The sequence below is a fragment of the Triticum urartu genome, chromosome 1A (genome assembly GCF_056163025.1).
Source record: "Triticum urartu cultivar PI428250 chromosome 1A, HENAU_Tu73, whole genome shotgun sequence".
NCBI classification, from domain to species: Eukaryota; Viridiplantae; Streptophyta; class Magnoliopsida; order Poales; family Poaceae; genus Triticum; species Triticum urartu.
The window spans coordinates 506,390,862-506,412,257 of NC_141873.1; the positions used below are offsets into that span (position 1 = coordinate 506,390,862).

At 45.2% G+C, this 21,396-nt stretch overlaps 2 pseudogenes; one reads left to right on the forward strand and one right to left on the reverse strand.

The window, feature by feature from the left end:
- Window positions 1-5,006: 5,006 nt before the first annotated feature.
- LOC147992015 (stellacyanin-like) overlaps window positions 5,007-21,396 on the forward strand; it is a 30,995-nt pseudogene continuing 14,605 nt past the window's right edge.
- Window positions 5,350-15,473, reverse strand: LOC125532986 (uncharacterized; annotated as a pseudogene).

Consider the following 21,396-nt stretch of genomic DNA (forward strand, 5'->3'; position numbering starts at 1 on the left):
GCTGATAGTAGTGTTACTATCTACAAAGCTCGACTTGTCGAAAAGGGTTTTCGACAAGTTCAAGGTGTTGAGTACAATGAGATTTTCTCACTGGTATCGATGCTTAAAGTCTGTCCAAATCATGTTAGCAATTGCCACATTTCATGAAATCTGACAAATGAATGTCAAAACTGCATTCCTTAATGGATTTATTAAAGAAGAGTTGTATATGATACAACCAGAAAGTTTTGTCAATCCTAAAGGTGCTAACAAAATGTGCAAGCTCCAGCGATCCATCTATGGACTAGTGCAAGCATCTCGGAGTTGGAATATACGCTTTGATGAGTTTATCAAAGAATATAGTTCTACACAGACTTGCGATGAAGCCTGTATTTACAAGAAAGTGAGTGGGAGCACTACAGCCTTTCTCATAAGTATATGTGAATGACATATTGTTGATCGGAAATGACGTAGAATTTTCTAGAAGTCATAAAGGAGTATTTGAAAGGAGTTTTGCAAAGAAAGACCTCGGTGAAGCTTCTTACATATTGGGCATCAAGATCTATAGAGATAGATCAAGACACTTGATAAGATTTTTCAATGAGTACATACCTTAACAAGATTTTGAAGTAGTTCAAAATGGAACAGTCAAAGAAGGATTTCTTCCCTGTATTGCAAGGTGTAAAAGTTGAGTAAGACTCAAAACACGACCACGACAGAAAATAGAAAGAGAATGAAAGTCATTCCCTATGCCTCAACCATAGGTTCTATAAAGTATGCTATGCTGTGTACCAAACCTATTGTGTACCTTGCCATGAGTTTGGCAAGGGGGTACGATATTGATCCAGGAGTGGATCACTTGACAACGGTCAAAATTATCCTTAGTGGAGTACGCTAAGATATTTTTCGGTTATGGAGGTGATAAAAGAGTTCGTCGTAAAGAGTTACGTCGATGCAAGCTTTTACACCGATCCGGATGACTCTGAGTCTCAATCTGAATACATATTGAAAGTGGGAGCAATTAACTAAAGTAGCTCTATGCAGAGCATTGTAGACATAGAAAATTTGCAAAATACATATGACTCTGAATGTGACAGACCCATTGACTAAGCTTCTCTCACAAGCAAAACATGATCACACCTTAGTACTCTTTGGGTGTTAATCCCATAGAGATGTGAACTAGATTATTGACTCTAGTAAAACCCTTTCGGTATTAGTCACATGACGATGTGAATTAATCACATAAAGATGTGAACTATTGGTGTTAAATCACATGAGATGTGAACTAGATTATTGACTCTAGTACAAGTGGGAGACTGAAGGAAATATGCCCTAGAGGCAACCATAAAGTTGTTATTTATATTTCCTTATATCATGATAAATGTTTATTATTCATGCTAGAATTGTATTAACCGGAATCTTAGTACATGTGTGAATACATAGACAAATAGAGTGTCCCTAGTATGCCTCTACTAGACTAGCTCGTTAGTCAAAGATGGTTAAGTTTCCTAGCCATAGACATGTGTTGTCATTTGATGAACAGGATCACATCATTAGAGAATGATGTGATGGACAAGACCCATCTGTTAGCTTAGCATAATGATCGTTTAGTTTTATTGCAATTGCTTTCTTCATGACTTATACATGTTCCTCTGACTACGAGATTATGCAACTCCCAAATACCGGAGGAACACCTTGTGTGCTATCAAACGTCACAATGTAACTGGGTGATTATAAAGATGCTATATAGGTGTCTCCGATGGTGTTTGTTGAGTTGGCATAGATCAAGATTAGGATTTGTCACTCCGTGTATCAGAGAGGTATCTATGGGCCCTCTCGGTAATGCACATCACTATGAGCCTTGCAAGCAATGTGACTAATGAGTTAGTTACGGGATGATGCATTACAGAACGACTAAAGAGACTTGCCAGTGATGAGATTGAACTAGGTATGATGATACCGACGATCGAATCTCGGGCAAGTAACATACCGATGACAAAGGGAACAACGTATGTTGTTATGCGGTTTGACCGATAAAGATCTTCATAGAATATGTAGGAGCCAATATGAGCATCCAGGTTCCACTATTGGTTATTGACCGGAGATGTGTCTCAGTCATGTCTACATAGTTCTCGAACCCGTAGGGTCCGCACGCTTAACATTCCATGACGATTTGTATTATGAGTTATGTGATTTGATGACCGAAGTTTGTTCGGAGTCCCGAATGAGATCATGGACATGACGAGGAGTCTCGAAATGGTCGAGAGGTAAAGATTCATATATTGGAAGGCTATATTGCGACATCGGAAAGGTTCCGAGTGATTCGGGTATTTTTCGGAGTATCGGGGAGTTACGGGAATTCACCGGGAGAGTAATGGGCCTTATTGGGCCATACGGAAAAAGAGGAGGCAGGCCAAGGGGAGATGGCGCGCGCCCCGCCATGGGTCCGAATTGGACTAGGGGAAGGGAGCGGCGCCCCCCTTGCCTTTTCCTACTCCCTCTCTCTTTCCCTCTTTCCTTCTCTCCTACCCCGAAAAGGAAAGGGATTCCTACTAGGACTTGGAAGTCCTAGTAGGACTTCATACTCTTGGCGCGCCCCTAGGGGGCCGGCCTCTCTCCCTTCCTCCTTTATATACGTGGGCAGTGGGCACCCCAAAGACACAACAAGTCTTCTCTTAGCCGTGTGCGGTGCCCCCCTCCACAATTACACACCTCGGTCATATCGTTGTAGTGCTTAGGCGAAGCCCTGCGCCGGTAACTTCATCATCACCGTCGCCATGCCGTCGTGCTAACGGAACTCTCCTTCGTCCTCAACTGGATCAAGAGTTCGAGGGACGTCATCGAGCTGAACGTGTGCTGAACACAGAGGTGCCGTACGTTCGGTGCTAGGATCGGTTGGATCGTGAAGAAGTTCGACTACATCAACCGCGTTACTAAATGCTTCCACTTTCGATCTACGAGGGTACGTGGACAAACTCTCTCGTCTCGTTGCTATGCATCTCCTAGATAGATCTTGCGTGATCGTAGGTAAATTTTTTGAAATACTGCGTTCCCCAACAGTTTTACGTTGTTCTTTTAGTGTGAACGATAATTGTGGTCCTTTTTTTCCTTCATAGGTCGTAGCATGGTCCCTTTGTGTATTAAATTCAATTCTTTTGTTAAATGTAATAGCATTCATTATAATTGGATTCAACATATCTTCTTGCAAAAACCCAAATAATTACCAAGCGTGTAACCACGAAATAAATTTATCAAAGTTGTGTTGACTGCAATGACATTACATCCATCCATTATATACAACAGAAGTTTAGGCAGAGCTAAATTCGTCTAGATAAGTAACTTGATTTTTAATGCGAAACTGTGGGGTAAACACCCACTGCCAAATTTTATATTATTGGGAGGTGTATGTATACACTAGTTTGAGATGAGCCTACAAAGAAGATAAATGAAGAAAACAAACCCTAATAAACTGAGCCAAAAAAAGAAACAAAAATTACAAGACTTCAGCTCGTCAAGCTTTGAAAGCATTGCCATATTTCGGTTTCTTCTTGTGTCCCAAAATCTGCTCGCCAAGAAACAAAAATTACAAGAATTCAGCTCGCCAAGCCCTTGTTCATCCTGTTACCATCAAGCACATCATCAGCTCGGGATCCCTTACCCGAGATCCGCCGGATTTAACCTAACACGGGCTACGTGGCTTAGCTGTCCAGCGAGCGACGTGGTGGCGGGTGTTGACGGTGTACCTTGGCCCTGTGGGTGGCGAGGTGCACGGTGATGGGTGATCTTGGCGTAGCAGACGACTTCGATGGAAGCTTTGCCCTGATTTGGATCTGGTGCTCCCAGTCCGTCATGCTGGGTCCCCGTTAGAGTTTCCTCGATGTGGTGGGAGCTGTGGTCGAACGAAAGCTTTGCGCTCCGGCGTCGGTGGCGACAAGGCCTGCGGGTGTTGTATTCCTCTTGGGGCGTCACCTTGGACCTCTCCTTGCCGTCCAACTCTCTGTGTGAAACCTTTCGTAGCTTCTGCTGATGCAGTGGTGGTGACGCTTTGTGTAGTTACCCTCCTGGGGGCGTTGCCGGTGAGGGTTGGTCTTCCTCTTGCACGGTGGCTGGTTTCATGTGCTTCTTCTCGGCTGCTAGCTCGAGGCGTTTAGGTGCACTTAGTGCGTTTTTAGGGTTCTTGGCTAGTATTATAAATTTTCTTTAGATCAGCTTATGAGGTTCTCCACAATGCCTTGTATCAGGTCATTTTGTATCGGTTTGGTTGTTTATGCCTTTATCTATAAAGGGGGCGAAAACTTGTTTCGAGAGAGAGAGAACAATTCGTGAAATCAACTGACCTTGATGGCCTATTACAATGGTGTGCCTGGTGACCGATCTTGACCAAATTCAGTCGACCAACACCTATTATTGCCCTTCTTGTATGTGTTATCCTGCCTTCTATATAATAAAGCTATGGTACGTAATTTGTGTACTCTTGAGAAAAGATGATTGCGTTTTCTTTTTGCCATTTTTTACAATGACATACATCTTAATAAATCAATTATCATGTGGTAGGAATATGCACGCTCGCACCAATATGTTCATAATGTTAATCAAAGTTTTATGTTCAAATAATTAATGTTTAGCAAGCTCGGGCACCGCATCGATAGCAGCCTAAGGGTTTGCCGCCAGACCCAATCTACTCTCGGCTACGAATTCCGTCGTCACCATTATTAGATTACCAAAGTATAATAGGCGAGCCAAGCATGCACGCACCAACATGTATTTAAATTCATCTGGGAGTACTATTACTCATATTCATGCATTTTAGACCTACCATACCTCACCTGGTCGACACGCTCTCACCTGATGATCCTAGCTTGAACCAATCCATCGCCTATATATTTTGACATAGCGACATCAATGATCTTACAACAGATTCCATCGTGCAGCCATTTCTCTAACTTCCTTGGATCCTATCAAATTTCTCTCTAGTGCTAACTCTAGCTCCAATCTTTTCAGTTAGCTAGTCAATCTACATTTAATCTATGGGGGCTAAAGTTCTTATCATGATCATTGTGGTCGTGGCCATGCTCGGGATGGTGCTCGGCACCAATCGCACGGTGGGCGCGCCGGCCGGATCATGGGACCTGCAAACCAACTACACCCTATGGGCTTCGAGAAGAGGTAATAGCACCCCAGGTCCTTATACTTGCATGTCAGGTGATGGTTTAGTCCTTGTAGTTGCAAAAGTAGATTATTTCATCCCTAAACTTGCAATGGAGGTGCAAATTTAGTCCTAGACCAATCACAGCTCGCCAACTGGATGTCGAGTGGCCTGGCTGGTCAGCGCGCGGCATTTTGCACTTAGCCCCCTGCCTTCTTACCTTATCAACCCGCAGTACCCTGTGGGCATGCTGTGTTGAAATAATCTACGCCACCGCCCCCGCCAGACCTCTGTGCCACTGCCATGATCAGGCCCGTGATCCGCTTCCTCAGCCTCCGGTACACCGCGGAGAGCGCGCGCTGCGCGAACGGCGGCGGCGCGATGGCACCGCCTCCGCCGCCCAGATGCGCCACCATGCTGCTGAACTTGGACGTCGTGGTCTGGATATCGTCGAAGCACCGGTTGCACCTCTGGTCCATCTGCATCCATCCAACAGGCTCTGCCATAAGTTTTTTTTACCATGGTAATAACAGTCTGAAGTTGAGATGAAATTCAGCAGCTCGCTCACCAGCTGCAGCAGTTTCAGGAGATCGTTCCTCACCCTCTGAGCCTCCATCCACCTCCCGCCGTCAGCTGAGTGCTCCTCGGAGGGCAGCATCAGGTGGTTGGAGCTCACCGACGACGGCGTCCTTGCGGAGCAGCTCGACGAGGGCAGTAGGCTCGCATCGCTGCCAATGTCGCTGGTTGAATCATCAGTCATCTCGGCCATGTCTTTCAGCAGGCAGCCGGCGAACCCATTCAACAGCTCCTGGGCAATGTGCGCGTATCCCTACCGCGACAGCACCTGCGAGAAGTGCGGAGGCCTCGAGTACATCTGTGGGTACACGTGCCGCAGCTCGTAGTCGCCGGCACCGACATCGCCGTAAGGAGGCAGATGGAACTGGCCGGCGCCGGCGTGAGCCCTGACGGCCTAAGGCTGCTGGTAGCCAAAGCCTTCGCTGTTCACATGTGTCAGGCCGGAGCAGCTCACCTCCGAGGACTGCTCCGGCATGCTCGCCATGGTGACCGAGGAAGACTGGGCACCTAGCCTGAGCGACAGGCCCCTCGCCGCGCCGGCGACCGCATCCGGAAGGTCGCCGCCGCCGGAGAACGCCGTCAGGTAATACGTGTTGGGTTTCGTAGTAATTTCAAAAAATTTCCTACGCTCACGCAAGATCATGTGATGCATAGCAACGAGGGGGAGAGTGTTGTCTACGTACCCAACGCAGACCGACTGCGGAAGCGATGACACGACGTAGAGGAAGTAGTCGTACGTCTTCACGATCCAACCGATCAAGCACCGAAACTACGGCACCTCCGAGTTCGAGCACACGTTCAGCTCGATGACGATCCCCGGACTCCGATCCAGCAAAGTGTCGGGGAAGAGTTCCGTCAGCACAACGGCGTGGTGACGATCTTGATGAACTACAGCAGCAGGGCTTCGCCTAAACTCCGCTACAGTATTATCGAGGTATATGGTGGCAGGGGGCACCGCACACGGCTAAGGAATAGATCACGTGGATCAACTTGTGTGTCTAGAGGTGTCCCCTGCCTCCGTATATAAAGGAGGAGAGGAGGGGAGGCTGGCCGGCCATAGAGGGAGGCGCAGGAGAGTCCTACTCCCTCTGGGAGTAGGATTCCTCCCCCCAATCCTAGTCCAACTAGGATTCCTCGGAGGGGAAGGGAGAGAGGGGGGCCGGCCACCTTCTCCTAGTACTAATAGGACTAGGGGAGGGGGAAGAGGCGCAGCCACCTTGGGCTGCCCCTTTCTCCTTTCCACTAAGGCCCATGAAGGCCCATATGGCTCCCGGGGGGTTCCGGTAACCCTCCCGGTAACCCGGTAAAATCCCGATTTCACCCGGAACACTTCCGATGTCCAAACATAGGCTTCCAATATATCAATCTTTACGTCTCGACCATTTCGAGACTCCTCGTCATGTCCGTGATCACATCCGGGACTCCGAACAACCTTCGGTACATCAAAATGCATAAACTCATAATGTAACTGTCATCGTAACCTTAAGCGTGCGGACCCTACGGGTTCGAGAACAATGTAGACATGACCGAGACATGTCTCCGGTCAATAACCAATAGCGGGACCTGGATGCCCATATTGGCTCCTACATATTCTACGAAGATCTTTATCGGTCAGACCGCATAACAACATATGTTGTTCCCTTTGTCATCGGTATGTTACTTGTCCGAGATTCGATCGTCGGTATCCAATACCTAGTTCAATCCCGTTACTGGCAAGTCTCTTTACTCGTTCCGTAATACATCATCTCACAACTACCATATTAGTTGTAATGCTTGCAAGGATTTATGTGATGTGTATTACCGAGAGGGCCCAGAGATACCTCTCCGACAATCGGAGTGACAAATCCTAATCTCGAAATACGCCAACCCAACATCTACCTTTGGAGACACCTGTAATGCTCCTTTATAATCACTCAGTTACGTTGTGACGTTTGGTAGCACCCAAAGTGTTCCTCAGGCAAATGGGAGTTGCATAATCTCATAGTCATAGGAACATGTATAAGTCATGAAGAAAGCAGTAGCAACATACTAAACGATCGTGTGCTAAGCTAATGGAATGGGTCATGTCAATCAGATCATTCAACTAATGATGTGACCTCGTTAATCAAATAACAACTCATTGTTCATGGTTAGGAAACATAACCATCTTTGATTAACGAGCTAGTCAAGTAGAGGCATACTAGTGACACTTTGTTTGTCTATGTATTCACACATGTATTATGTTTCCGGTTAATACAATTCTAGCATGAATAATAAACATTTATCATGATTATAAGGAAATAAATAATAACTTTATTATTGCCTCTAGGGCATATTTCCTTCAGTCTCCCACTTGCACTAGAGTCAATAATCTAGATTACACTGTAATGATTCTAACACCCATGGAGCTTTGGTGCTGATCATGTTTTGCTCGTGGAAGAGGCTTAGTCAACGGGTCTGCAACATTCAGATCCGTATGTATCTTGCAAATCTCTATGTCTCCCACCTGGACTAGATCCCGGATGTAGTTGAAGCGTCTCTTAATGTGTTTGGTCCTTTTGTGAAATCTGGATTCCTTTGCCAAGGCAATTGCACCAGTATTGTCACAAAAGTTTTTCATTGGACCCGATGCATTAGGTATGACACCTAGATCGGATATGAACTCCTTCATCCAGACTCCTTCGTTTGCTGCTTCCGAAGCAGCTATGTACTCCGCTTCACATGTAGATCCCGCTACGATGCTTTGTTTAGAACTGCACCAACTGACAGCTCCACCGTTTAATGTAAACACGTATCCGGTTTGCGATTTAGAATCGTCCGGATCAGTGTCAAAGCTTGCATCAACGTAACCTTTTACGGTGAGCTCTTTGTCACCTCCATATACGAGAAACATATCCTTAGTCCTTTTCAGGTATCTAAGGATGTTCTTGACCGCTGTCCAGTGATCCACTCCTGGATTACTTTGGTACCTCCCTGCTAAACTTATAGCAAGGCACACATCAGGTCTGGTACACAGCATCGCATACATGATAGATCCTATGGCTGATGCATAGGGAACATCTTTCATATTCTCTCTATCTTCTGCAGTGGTCGGGCATTGAGTCTTACTCAACTTCACACCTTGTAACACAGGCAAGAACCCTTTCTTTGCTTGATCCATTTTGAACTTCTTCAAAATTTTGTCAAGGTATGTGCTTTGTGAAAGTCCAATTAAGCGTCTTGGTCTATCTCTATAGATCTTAATGCCTAATATGTAAGCAGCTTCACCGAGGTCTTTCATTGAAAAACTTTTATTCAAGTATCCCTTTATGCTATCCAGAAATTCTATATCATTTCCAATCAGCAATATGTCATCCACATATAATATCAGAAATGCTACATAGCTCCCACTCACTTTCTTGTAAATACAGGCTTCTGCGAAAGTCTATATAAAACCAAATGCTTTGATCACACTATCAAAGCGTTTATTCCAACTCCGAGAGGCTTGCACCAGTCCATAAATGGATCGCTGGAGCTTGCACACTTTGTTAGCTCCCTTTGGATCGACAAAACCTTCCGGTTGCATCATATACAACTCTTCTTCCAGAAATCCATTCAGGAATGCAGTTTTGACATCCATCTGCCAAATTTCATAATCATAAAATGCGGCAATTGCTAACATGATTCGGACGGACTTAAGCATCGCTACGGGTGAGAAAGTCTCATCGTAGTCAATCCCTTGAACTTGCCGAAAACCTTTTGCGACAAGTCGAGCTTTGTAGACAGTAACATTACCATCAGCGTCAGTCTTCTTCTTAAAGATCCATTTATTTTCAATTGCTTGCCGATCATCGGGCAAGTCAACCAAAGTCCATACTTTGTTCTCATACATGGATCCCATCTCAGATTTCATGGCTTCAAGCCACTTTGCGGAATCTGGGCTCACCATCGCTTCTTCATAGTTCGTAGGTTCATCATGATCTAGTAGCATGACTTCCAGAACAGGATTACCGTACCACTCTGGTGCGGATCTTACTCTGGTTGATCTACGAGGTTCAGTAGTTTCTTGATCTGAAGTTTCATGATCATTATCATTGGCTTCCTCACTAACTGGTGTAGGTGTCACTGAAACAGTTTTCTGTGATGAACTACTTTCCAGTAAGGGAGCAGGTACAGTTACCTCGTCAAGTTCTACTTTCCTCCCACTCACTTCTTTCGAGAGAAACTCCTTCTCTAGAAAGGATCCATTCTTAGCAACGAATGTCTTACCTTCGGATCTGTGATAGAAGGTGTACCCAACAGTTTCCTTTGGGTATCCTATGAAGACACATTTCTCCGATTTGGGTTCGAGCTTATCAGGTTGAAGCTTTTTCACATAAGCATCGCAGCCCCAAATTTTAAGAAACGACAACTTTGGTTTCTTGCCAAACCACAGTTCATAAGGCGTCGTCTCAACGGATTTTGATGGTGCCCTATTTAACGTGAATGCGGCCGTCTCTAGAGCATAACCCCAAAACGATAGCGGTAAATCAGTAAGAGACATCATAGATCGCACCATATCTAGTAAAGTACGATTACGACGTTCGGACACACCATTACGCTGTGGTGTTCCGGGTGGCGTGAGTTGCGGAACTATTCCACAGTTTTTCAAATGTACACCAAACTCGTAACTCAAATATTCTCCTCCACGATCAGATCGTAGAAACTTTATTTTCTTGTTACGATGATTTTCAACTTCACTCTGAAATTCTTTGAACTTTTCAAATGTTTCAGACTTATGTTTCATTAAGTAGACATACCCATATCTGCTTAAATCATCTGTGAAGGTGAGAAAATAACGATATCTGCCACGAGCGTCAATATTCATCGGACCGCACACATCGGTGTGTATGATTTCCAACAAATCTGTTGCTCTCTCCATAGTACCGGAGAACGGTGTTTTGGTCATCTTGCCCATGAGACATGGTTCGCAAGTACCAAGCGATTCATAATCAAGTGGTTCCAAAAGTCCATCAGTATGGAGTTTCTTCATGCGCTTTACACCGATATGACCTAAACGACAGTGCCACAAATAAGTTGCACTTTCATTATCAACTCTGCATCTTTTGGTTTCAACATTATGAATATGTGTATAACTACTATCGAGATCTAATAAGAATAGACCACTCTTCAAGGGTGCATGACCATAAAAGATATTACTCATATAAATAGAACAACCATTATTCTCTGATTTAAATGAATAACCGTCTCGCATTAAACAAGATCCAGATATAATGTTCATGCTCAACGCTGGCACCAAATAACAATTATTTAGGTCTAATATTAATCCCGAAGGTAGATGTAGAGGTAGCGTGCCGACCGCGATCACATCGACTTTGGAACCGTTTCCCACGCGCATCGTCACCTCATCTTTTGCCAGTGCCCGCTTATTCCGTAGTCCCTGTTTCGAGTTGCAAATATTAGCAACAGAACCAGTATCAAATACCCAGGTGCTACCGCGAGCTCTAGTAAGGTACACATCAATAACATGTATATCACATATACCTTTGTTCACCTTGCCATCCTTCTTATCCGCCAAATACTTGGGGCAGTTCCGCTTCCAGTGACCAGTCTGCTTGCAGTAGAAGCACTCAGTTTCAGGCTTAGGTCCAGACTTGGGTTTCTTCTCTTGAGCAGCAACTTGCTTGCCGTTCTTCTTGAAGTTCCCCTTCTTCTTCCCTTTGCCCTTTTTCTTGAAACTAGTGGTTTTGTTAACCATCAACACTTGATGCTCCTTCTTAATTTCTACCTCCACAGCTTTCAGCATTGCGAAGAGCTCGGGAATAGTCTTGTTCATCCCTTGCATATTATAGTTCATCACGAAGCTCTTGTAGCTTGGTGGCAGTGATTGGAGAATTCTGTCGATGACGCAATCATCCGGAAGATTAACTCCCAATTGAATCAAGTGATTATTATACCCAGACATTTTGAGTATATGCTCACTGACAGAACTGTTCTCCTCCATCTTGCAGCTATAGAACTTATTGGAGACTTCATATCTCTCAATCCGGGCATTTGCTTGAAATATTAACTTCAACTCCTGGAACATCTCATATGCTCCATGACGTTCAAAACGTCGTTGAAGTCCCGATTCTAAGCCGTAAAGCATGGCACACTGAACTATTGAGTAGTCATCAGCTTTGCTCTGCCAGACGTTCATAACATCTGGCGTTGCTCCAGCAGCAGGCCTGGCACCCAGCGGTGCTTCCAGGACGTAATTCTTCTGAGCAGCAATGAGGATAATCCTCAAGTTACGGACCCAGTCCGTGTAATTGCTACCATCATCTTTCAACTTTGCTTTCTCAAGGAACGTATTAAAATTCAACGGAACAACAGCACGAGCCATCTATCTACAATCAACATAAACAAGCAAGATACTATCAGGTACTAAGTTCATGATAAATTTAAGTTCAATTAATCATATTACTTAAGAACTCCCACTTAGATAGACGTCCCTCTAATCTTCTAAGTGATTACGTGATCCAAATCAACTAAACCATGACCGATCATCACGTGAGATGGAGTAGTTTTCAATGGTGAACATCGTTTATGTTGATCATATCTACTATATGATTCACGCTCGACCTTTCGGTCTCTGTGTTCCGAGGCCATATCTGCATATGCTAGGCTCGTCAAGTTTAACCTGAGTATTCTGCGTGTGCAAAAACTGGCTTGCACCCGTTGTAGATGGACGTAGAGCTTATCACACCCGATCATCACGTGGTGTCTGGGCACGACGAACTTTGGCAACGGTGCATACTCAGGGAGAACACTTCTTGATAATTTAGTGAGAGATCATCTTATAATGCTACCGTCAATCAAAGCAAGATAAGATGCATAAAAAGATAAACATCACATGCAATCAATATAAGTGATATGATATGGCCATCATCATCTTGTGCTTGTGATCTCCATCTCCGAAGCACCGTCATGATCACCATCGTCACCGGCGCGACACCTTGATCTCCATCGTAGCATCGTTGTCGTCCTGCCAATCTTATGCTTCCACGACTATCACTACCGTTTAGTAATATTACATCGCGATTGCATTGCATACAATAAAACGACAACCATATGGCTCCTGCCAGTTGCCGATAACTTGGTTACAAAACATGATCATCTCATACAATAAAATTCAGCATCATGCCTTGACCATATCACATCACAACATGCCCTGCAAAAACAAGTTAGACGTCCTCTACTTTGTTGTTGCATGTTTTACGTGGCTGCTACGGGCTTAAGTAAGAACCAATCTCACCTACGCATCAAAACCACAACGATAGTTTGTCAAATAGACTCCGTTTTAACCTTCTCAAGGACCGGGCGTAGCCATACTTGGTTCAACTAAAGTTGGAGAGACAGTCGCCCGCAAGCCATCTGTGTGCAAAGCACGTCGAGGGAACCGGTCTCGCGTAAGCGTACGCGTAAGGTTGGTCCGGGTCGTCTCGTCCAACAATACCGCCGAACCAAAGTATGACATGCTGGTAGGCAGTATGACTTGTATCGTCCACAACTCACTTGTGTTCTACTCGTGCATATAACATCAACATAAATAACCTAGGCTCGGATGCCACTGTTGGGTTTCGTAGTAATTTCAAAAAATTTCCTACGCTCAGCAAGATCATGTGATGCATAGCAACGAGGGGGAGAGTGTTGTCTACGTACCCAACGCAGACCGACTGCGGAAGCGATGACACGACGTAGAGGAAGTAGTCGTACGTCTTCACGATCCAACCGATCAAGCACCGAAACTACGGCACCTCCGAGTTCGAGCACACGTTCAGCTCGATGACGATCCCCGGACTCCGATCCAGCAAAGTGTCGGGGAAGAGTTCCGTCAGCACAACGGCGTGGTGACGATCTTGATGAACTACAGCAGCAGGGCTTCGCCTAAACTCCGCTACAGTATTATCGAGGTATATGGTGGCAGGGGGCACCGCACACGGCTAAGGAATAGATCACGTGGATCAACTTGTGTGTCTAGAGGTGTCCCCTGCCTCCGTATATAAAGGAGGAGAGGAGGGGAGGCTGGCCGGCCATAGAGGGAGGCGCAGGAGAGTCCTACTCCCTCTGGGAGTAGGATTCCTCCCCCCAATCCTAGTCCAACTAGGATTCCTCGGAGGGGAAGGGAGAGAGGGGGGCCGGCCACCTTCTCCTAGTACTAATAGGACTAGGGGAGGGGGAAGAGGCGCAGCCACCTTGGGCTGCCCCTTTCTCCTTTCCACTAAGGCCCATGAAGGCCCATATGGCTCCCGGGGGGTTCCAGTAACCCTCCCGGTAACCCGGTAAAATCCTGATTTCACCCGGAACACTTCCGATGTCCAAACATAGGCTTCCAATATATCAATCTTTACGTCTCGACCATTTCGAGACTCCTCGTCATGTCCGTGATCACATCCGGGACTCCGAACAACCTTCGGTACATCAAAATGCATAAACTCATAATGTAACTGTCATCGTAACCTTAAGCGTGCGGACCCTACGGGTTCGAGAACAATGTAGACATGACCGAGACATGTCTCCGGTCAATAACCAATAGCGGGACCTGGATGCCCATATTGGCTCCTACATATTCTACGAAGATCTTTATCGGTCAGACCGCATAACAACATACGTTGTTCCCTTTGTCATCGGTATGTTACTTGTCCGAGATTCGATCGTCGGTATCCAATACCTAGTTCAATCCCGTTACTGGCAAGTCTCTTTACTCGTTCCGTAATACATCATCTCACAACTACCATATTAGTTGTAATGCTTGCAAGGATTTATGTGATGTGTATTACCGAGAGGGCCCAGAGATACCTCTCCGACAATCGGAGTGACAAATCCTAATCTCGAAATACGCCAACCCAACATCTACCTTTGGAGACACCTGTAATGCTCCTTTATAATCACTCAGTTACGTTGTGACGTTTGGTAGCACCCAAAGTGTTCCTCAGGCAAACGGGAGTTGCATAATCTCATAGTCATAGGAACATGTATAAGTCATGAAGAAAGCAGTAGCAACATACTAAACGATCGTGTGCTAAGCTAATGGAATGGGTCATGTCAATCAGATCATTCAACTAATGATGTGACCTCGTTAATCAAATAACAACTCATTGTTCATGGTTAGGAAACATAACCATCTTTGATTAACGAGCTAGTCAAGTAGAGGCATACTAGTGACACTTTGTTTGTCTATGTATTCACACATGTATTATGTTTCCGGTTAATACAATTCTAGCATGAATAATAAACATTTATCATGATTATAAGGAAATAAATAATAACTTTATTATTGCCTCTAGGGCATATTTCCTTCAATACGGCTGGTGGGTGGAGGCAACGCTTGGTCCGTCGTAGAGCTAGCTGCAGTGTGGCTCTCCAGTAATGAGCTTGGCCATCTTTGACGGCTGGGAGATGGTGACCTCCGCCAGCCCGTACTGAAAGAAGTCCCCCGAGCCGGAGGCGGAAGGGAGCATGGAGTGCACGGTACTACAGCTCTCGCCGGCGACGGCGTACGCGTGGTCGTTCATCTCGTCCGTGGACATGCTCGCTTGGCGGCAGACCACACGAGCTGGTTCGCCGGCGAAGTGACCATCACGGTCACGGCGCTGCTGGCCATGAAATGCGCGGCCACCTCTGCGCCGCTGGAGCCGAAGCCCGCATCGTGCGGCATGCTTGGGTAGAAGAATGGCGCTTCGGAAGAACCGATCATGCTGCTGCCTCCGAAGAAACAAGTGTTCATGGCATCCAGCCCCAGATGCTGCTGATAGGATGGATTGCTAGACATCTTGAGGCCTAGCTCCGTAGTCGCCAAAGGCCAAATCTTGCACACTAGTACTAATTTTAAAAGACCTGAAGCAAAGCAGCAGTAGGATACATGAGCCAAATAATCGGTGACATCAATGCCGCTGCTGAGGACACAGTTAACAGATTGTTCCTTCACTAAGTTGAAGATGCAAGGTGAGCTACTGTGCGCATTGTAGCAAGCAGCAATGCACACGAAATTGCACAACACTGACCATAGAAGGAGGAAAAGGTTCACCTAATTTGCGGCAAGAACAGAAAAACATCACCTACTTGCTAGCCTTGGCGCAAAAATGCAGCCATCTAAAGCATAGCTGATCTAGAAAAAAGCCACCTAAAGCACACAGTAAAACATGTTGTTTGTCCTGAAATTTCAAAATGGGGCAGCGCAAGAAAAGCGCCGGAATGAATGGAGAAAGGCTAGGGACATCAGTTAGTTACAATAGCCAATCTCATAAGAAATTGTGCTTATCCAACTGCTCATTCAACATTCCTTCGAGGAACCCTTTTCTTTTTCAACATTCAATATTCAACATGAGAACCAACAGCGCAAGCATTAGAGATCTTCCATTCCAAGCCGTACCACACAAAGAGACAATAATTGCAAAAACAAGAAGGAAATCATGTCGAAGAACCAAAGTGGGAACAACCGAGGAAGCCCTCCGGAGCTAGGGATCAGTAGCCGAACATTAAACAATCATGGAGAGAGAAAGCACGGCGACGGCCTATGAACCGCCAACCACCCTTCCGTCTCTACCTCAACTGGCTACTCCCCTATAGAGGTTTCAACCTGGGATATGGCTAGCTAGCGAGGGCGAGTGGGGCAGCAGAGCTTCCCAAGCACCGCAGGAGAGGAGATGATCAGCGAGAGGAGGAAGAAGATGAAGCGGAGGTAGCATACGGACCCTGTGTTGAACTGCGGGTTGATAAGGCAAGAAGGCAGGGGGGCTAAGTGCAAAATGCCGCGCGCTGACCAGCCAGGCCACTTGGCATCCAGTTGGCGAGCTGTGATTAGTTTAGGACTAAATTTGCACCTCCATTGCAAGTTCAGGGATGAAATAATCTACTTTTGCAACTACAAGGACTAAACCATCACCTGACATGCAAGTATAAGGACCTGGGGTGCTATTACCTCTATTTATAAGCAGGAGTAGTATGACAACTTGGTCTCCCTCGAAAAGAACATCGGAAAGGGCCAGGAGAGGAGCCCGACAGATCCCCAAGTGGAGACGACAAGGAACGACATTCTCTTTCTTTCTCACGGGGCATTGATTGATTAGTACTCCTACTCACGCGGCTGGATTGGATTGGATTGACGGCTCGTGACACGGATCGCACGCCGCTGCTGGCCGCCGCGTCCGGAGTGGCATCATTCTCCCAACGGCCACGGAAAAGAATAATGTGTCCCCCCCTGCCGGGCCGGACTGGATGCCGTGCCACGGCCGTCTGTCCATTCGCCTGACGTGGGCGGTCATGTGATCCCAGGAGAAAAGAAACGGAGGAAACCAGCAGCCTGTCGCAAGCAGGAGCCAAAAGGTCCTGTGGTTTTAATTCGAGGTAATAGCATCTCAGGTACCCTAACTTGCATGAAATGTGATGATTTAGTTCCAAACTACATTCAATATATCGATCTTTATGTCTCGACCATTTCGAGACTCCTCGTCATGTCCGTGATCATATCCGAGACTCCGAACTACATTCGGTACATCAAAACACATAAACTTATAATACCGATCGTCACCGAACGTTAAGCGTGCAGACCCTACGGGTTCGAGAACTATATAGACATGACCGAGACTCATCTCCGGTCGATAGCCAATAGCGGAACCTGGATGCTCATATTGGTTCCTACATATTCTATGAAGATCTTTATCGGTCAAACCGCATAACAATATACGTTGTTCCCTTTGTCATCGGTATGTTACTTGCTCGAGATTCGATTGTCGATATCATCATACCTAGTTCAATATCGTTACTGCCAAGTCTCTTTACTCGTTCCGTAATGCTACATCCTGTAACTAAATCATTAGTTACATTGCTTGCAAGGCTTATAGTGATGTACATTATCGAGAGGGCCCAGAGATACCTCTCCGATACTCGGAGTGACAAATCCTAATCTCAATCAATGCCAATTCAACAAACACCATCGGAGACACCTGTAGAGCATCTTTATAGTCACCCAGTTACGTTGTGACATTTTATAGCACACTAAGTGTTCCTCCGGTGTTCGGAAGTTGCATGATCTCATAGTCAGAGGAACATGTATAAGTTATGGAGAAAGCAATAGCAGTAAACTAAACGATCATTGTGTTAAGCTAACGGATGGGTCAAGTCAATCATATCATTCTCTAATGATGTGATCCCGTTTATCAAATGACAACTCTTTGTCTATGGATAGGAAACTTAATCATCTTTGATCAATGAGCTAGTTAAGTAGAGGCATACTAGTGACACTCTGTTTGTCTATGTATTCACACATGTACTAAGTTTCCGGTTAATACAATTCTAGCATGAATAATAAACATTTATCATGATATAAGGAAATATAAATAACAACTTTATTATTGCCTCTAGGGCATATTTCCTTCTATATGACCAAACTAGAGCACACTTGTAGTTCAAATTTGAATTACTCGATGTAAATCACTAGAAAATTCAATGGATCAAGGAAATATAGACAAAAAAACTCCCAAATTCATTAAAATTGGGCAGTTAGAATTCCGTGTAGTCTACTTTAGGTGAAAACTAAAAGGGCAAAATTTATAATCTTATTTCTCGCACTTGCTTAACAAATAAAGTCATCTTGGGCACTCGAAAAAGGAAAAATAAATTATTGTTGTGGTATTGACAGTTTATCATTTCCCCCCACAAGCTAGTGCACCTAAAAGGCTCCCATGCAAAAGGATTTCAACTTTTTGAGGCTTTTTCATTTTCTATAATTTCTTCAGATTATTGTCAAAATTACATGGATGACTAATAATATAAAGTGGTTTGGAATTTGACATTTCTTTGTGGCTACTGCCAACATTCCTAATGTGCAAGCTAAAAATTATTTTTCAGAATTTATAGGACCAAAACTAGAGCACGCTTGTAGTTCAAATTTGAATTACTCGTTGTAAATCACTAGAAATTCAATAAATTAATGAAATATAGACAAAAATACTCTCAGATGGAATTCCATGTGGTCTGCTTTAGGTGAAAATTGAAAGGGCGGAATTTATAATCTTATTTCTCGCACTTGCTTCACAAATAAAGTCATCTTGGGCACTAGAAAAGGAAAAATAAATTATTATTGTGGTATTAACAATTTATCATTTTTTTCCACAAGCTAGTGCACATAAAAGGCTCCCATGCAACAGGATTTCAATTTTCTGAGGCTTTTTCATTTTCTATCATTTCTTTCAGATTGTTATCAACATTGCATGGATGACTAATCATATAAAGTGGTTTGGAATTTGACCTTTCTTTGTGGCTACTGCCAACATTCCTAATGTGCAAGCTAAAAATTATTTTCCAGAATTTATAGGACCAAAACTAGAGCACACTTGTAGTTCAAATTTGAATTACTTGATGTAAATTGCTAGGAATTCAATAAATCAATGATATATACAAAAAAACTGAAATTCATGAAAATTTGGCAGCTGGAATCCCATGTGATCTGCTTTAGGTGAAAACTGAAATGGCACAATTTATAATCTTATTTCTGGCTCTTGTTGACAAAAAAGTCATCTTGGGCACTAGAAAAGGAAATTTTACTTTTTATTTGTGGTATTGCTAGTTTATCAATTTTTCCCCACAAAGTAGTGCACATAAAAGGCTCCCATGCAATTTTGAAGCTCTTTTCAATTTCTATAGTTTCTTTTAGTTTGTTGTCAAAATTGCATGGATGACTAATCATATAAAGTGTTTTGGAATTTGACCTTTCTTTTGTGGATATTGCCTACATTCCTAATTTTCAAGCTAAAAATTGCATGGATGACTAATTTTACATGTGCTTGCATATTTGCTTTGCGTGAAATCATAGTTGTTCTGCTAGAAAAAAAATATGCTTTCATGAGAAGCACATATTTGCTTATCGTAGAAGCACGGATCTGTTCTGAGTTTTTCAGAAAAAATAGTGTGCTTCCATAGGAAGCACATATTTGCTTCTCTGAGCTTCTCGGGGAAAAAAGTGTTCCCACAAAAAGCACAAATTTGCTTTGCGTGGGAGCATAGATTTGCTTCCGCGAGAACTTATCCAAAAAGGGGAAAACACAGCCTGTGCTTCTAAAAAAATGGAAAATCGCAATTGTACTTTCGGCTCTAGTTTTTTCTTTCGTTTTTTGCATTCGTTCTTTTTTGCACAAACCAATTGTTTTTTGTTTTATGTATTTGTTTTATATTTTTGTTTTTTTGTTAAAAAAAGTATGTTGAAATCTATTAACATGAGATCTAGTTTTGAAGACCTCGACACGAGAAATCAAACGCTAAAAAGGGTTCGGCATTTGGATGTGCGATTCAAAAGATGAAATATTTTGGAAAAACAAATTGTGAAAGAAAAACTCTTACGCTATGTTTGGATGTAAGGATTGAGAGGTAATATTGGGATTTGGCATTTGTAACTCCCGAATGCCAGCGTTTGGATGCACTGGGTATTCGGTCGTGGCATCGTAGCCTGATATTGGACACAGCGCGCCAAGACTAGCGAGTGCCCGCGCGAATACCTTGCCTCCCCGCTCTGTTTTCGGCTGAAATTGCCCGGTCTGGCTCGCTTACCTCTTCAACCCTCCCCGTTCCTGCCCCGAAAACAGAGAAGACAGGCCGCAGGAGAAGCGGTGCGGGAGAACAGCGGCGACGCAGGTGGGTGCTCATCTCCCGCCGCCGTCCTCCTCCTTTCCCATATCCGGCAGGTCTCCTCCATCTCCCGCTCCTCCTCCTTCTCCCCTTGCTCCGGTAGGCCTTCTCGTGCTTCATCTCCCCCTGCCCTCCCCAATCTCCCCAGCCCTTTCAGGTCCGATGGCCGCTGGCGACCCGTCCCTTGGATTGTCCCTCTCCCACTACAAGAAATCTGTTAATCCATGACGGATTTGTGGTGACGTTCTTGAAAACCATCACAGATACAGCGCCGGTCCTTCCGGGTCGTCACAGAAATCGTCATGGATCAACAGGATGCGAATGGCCACTGAAATGATGCCCCATCATGACGGACAATGAAAGACTGTCATGGAAACTGTCATGGACAGACCATGTGGACCTAAGCCGGACCGTCACCGATGGCTCATGCTGATGTGGCATGTATCCGGTGTGATGCGTATGCTGAATCCTGATTGGTCAATCCGCCCTTCTCGCGGATCGCGTATCAGAACCGTCCACTCCCTCAGATCGCACGGTAGGCACATGGCCCAACGGTGGTTGAGCGGCTCCACCACCGCTGCTCCCCCCATCTTCTTCTCCATCCTCCGTCCCCCAATTCAATCCTATCCATCTCCCTCTCCCTCGTCCGCCGCCACCACCGGCAACCTCGGTGCCCCTCTCCCTAACCGCCACCGCCCCCACCTCTCCCCCATCCCCCGCTCTCACCTTCTCTCCTTAAACTAGGCGGCCCCCAGAACGAGCAGGCTGAGGTGCTTCCCGATTTGCGGCGCTGCTTCCGGATCCGCCAAGCAGCGCCAGAGGTCGGCTCCTTCTCCGCGTTGTTCTGCGCCAAGGTTGGCCTCCCCTTCCTTTTCCGCGTGGTCCATGGCGCTAACCCCGGACGGTACCGCCTCTCCGGTTCCCAATCCCACCCCTAAATCGATGGATGGATCTCCATGGCTGATGTGTTTTCCTACTACTTTGGTTGGTCGCAGGTGAGGCACTCAATACCATGGCCGGATGGAGGTTGGGCGATTTCCTTCCCTTTCCTCGTGGCCTAGCCACTCCACCGC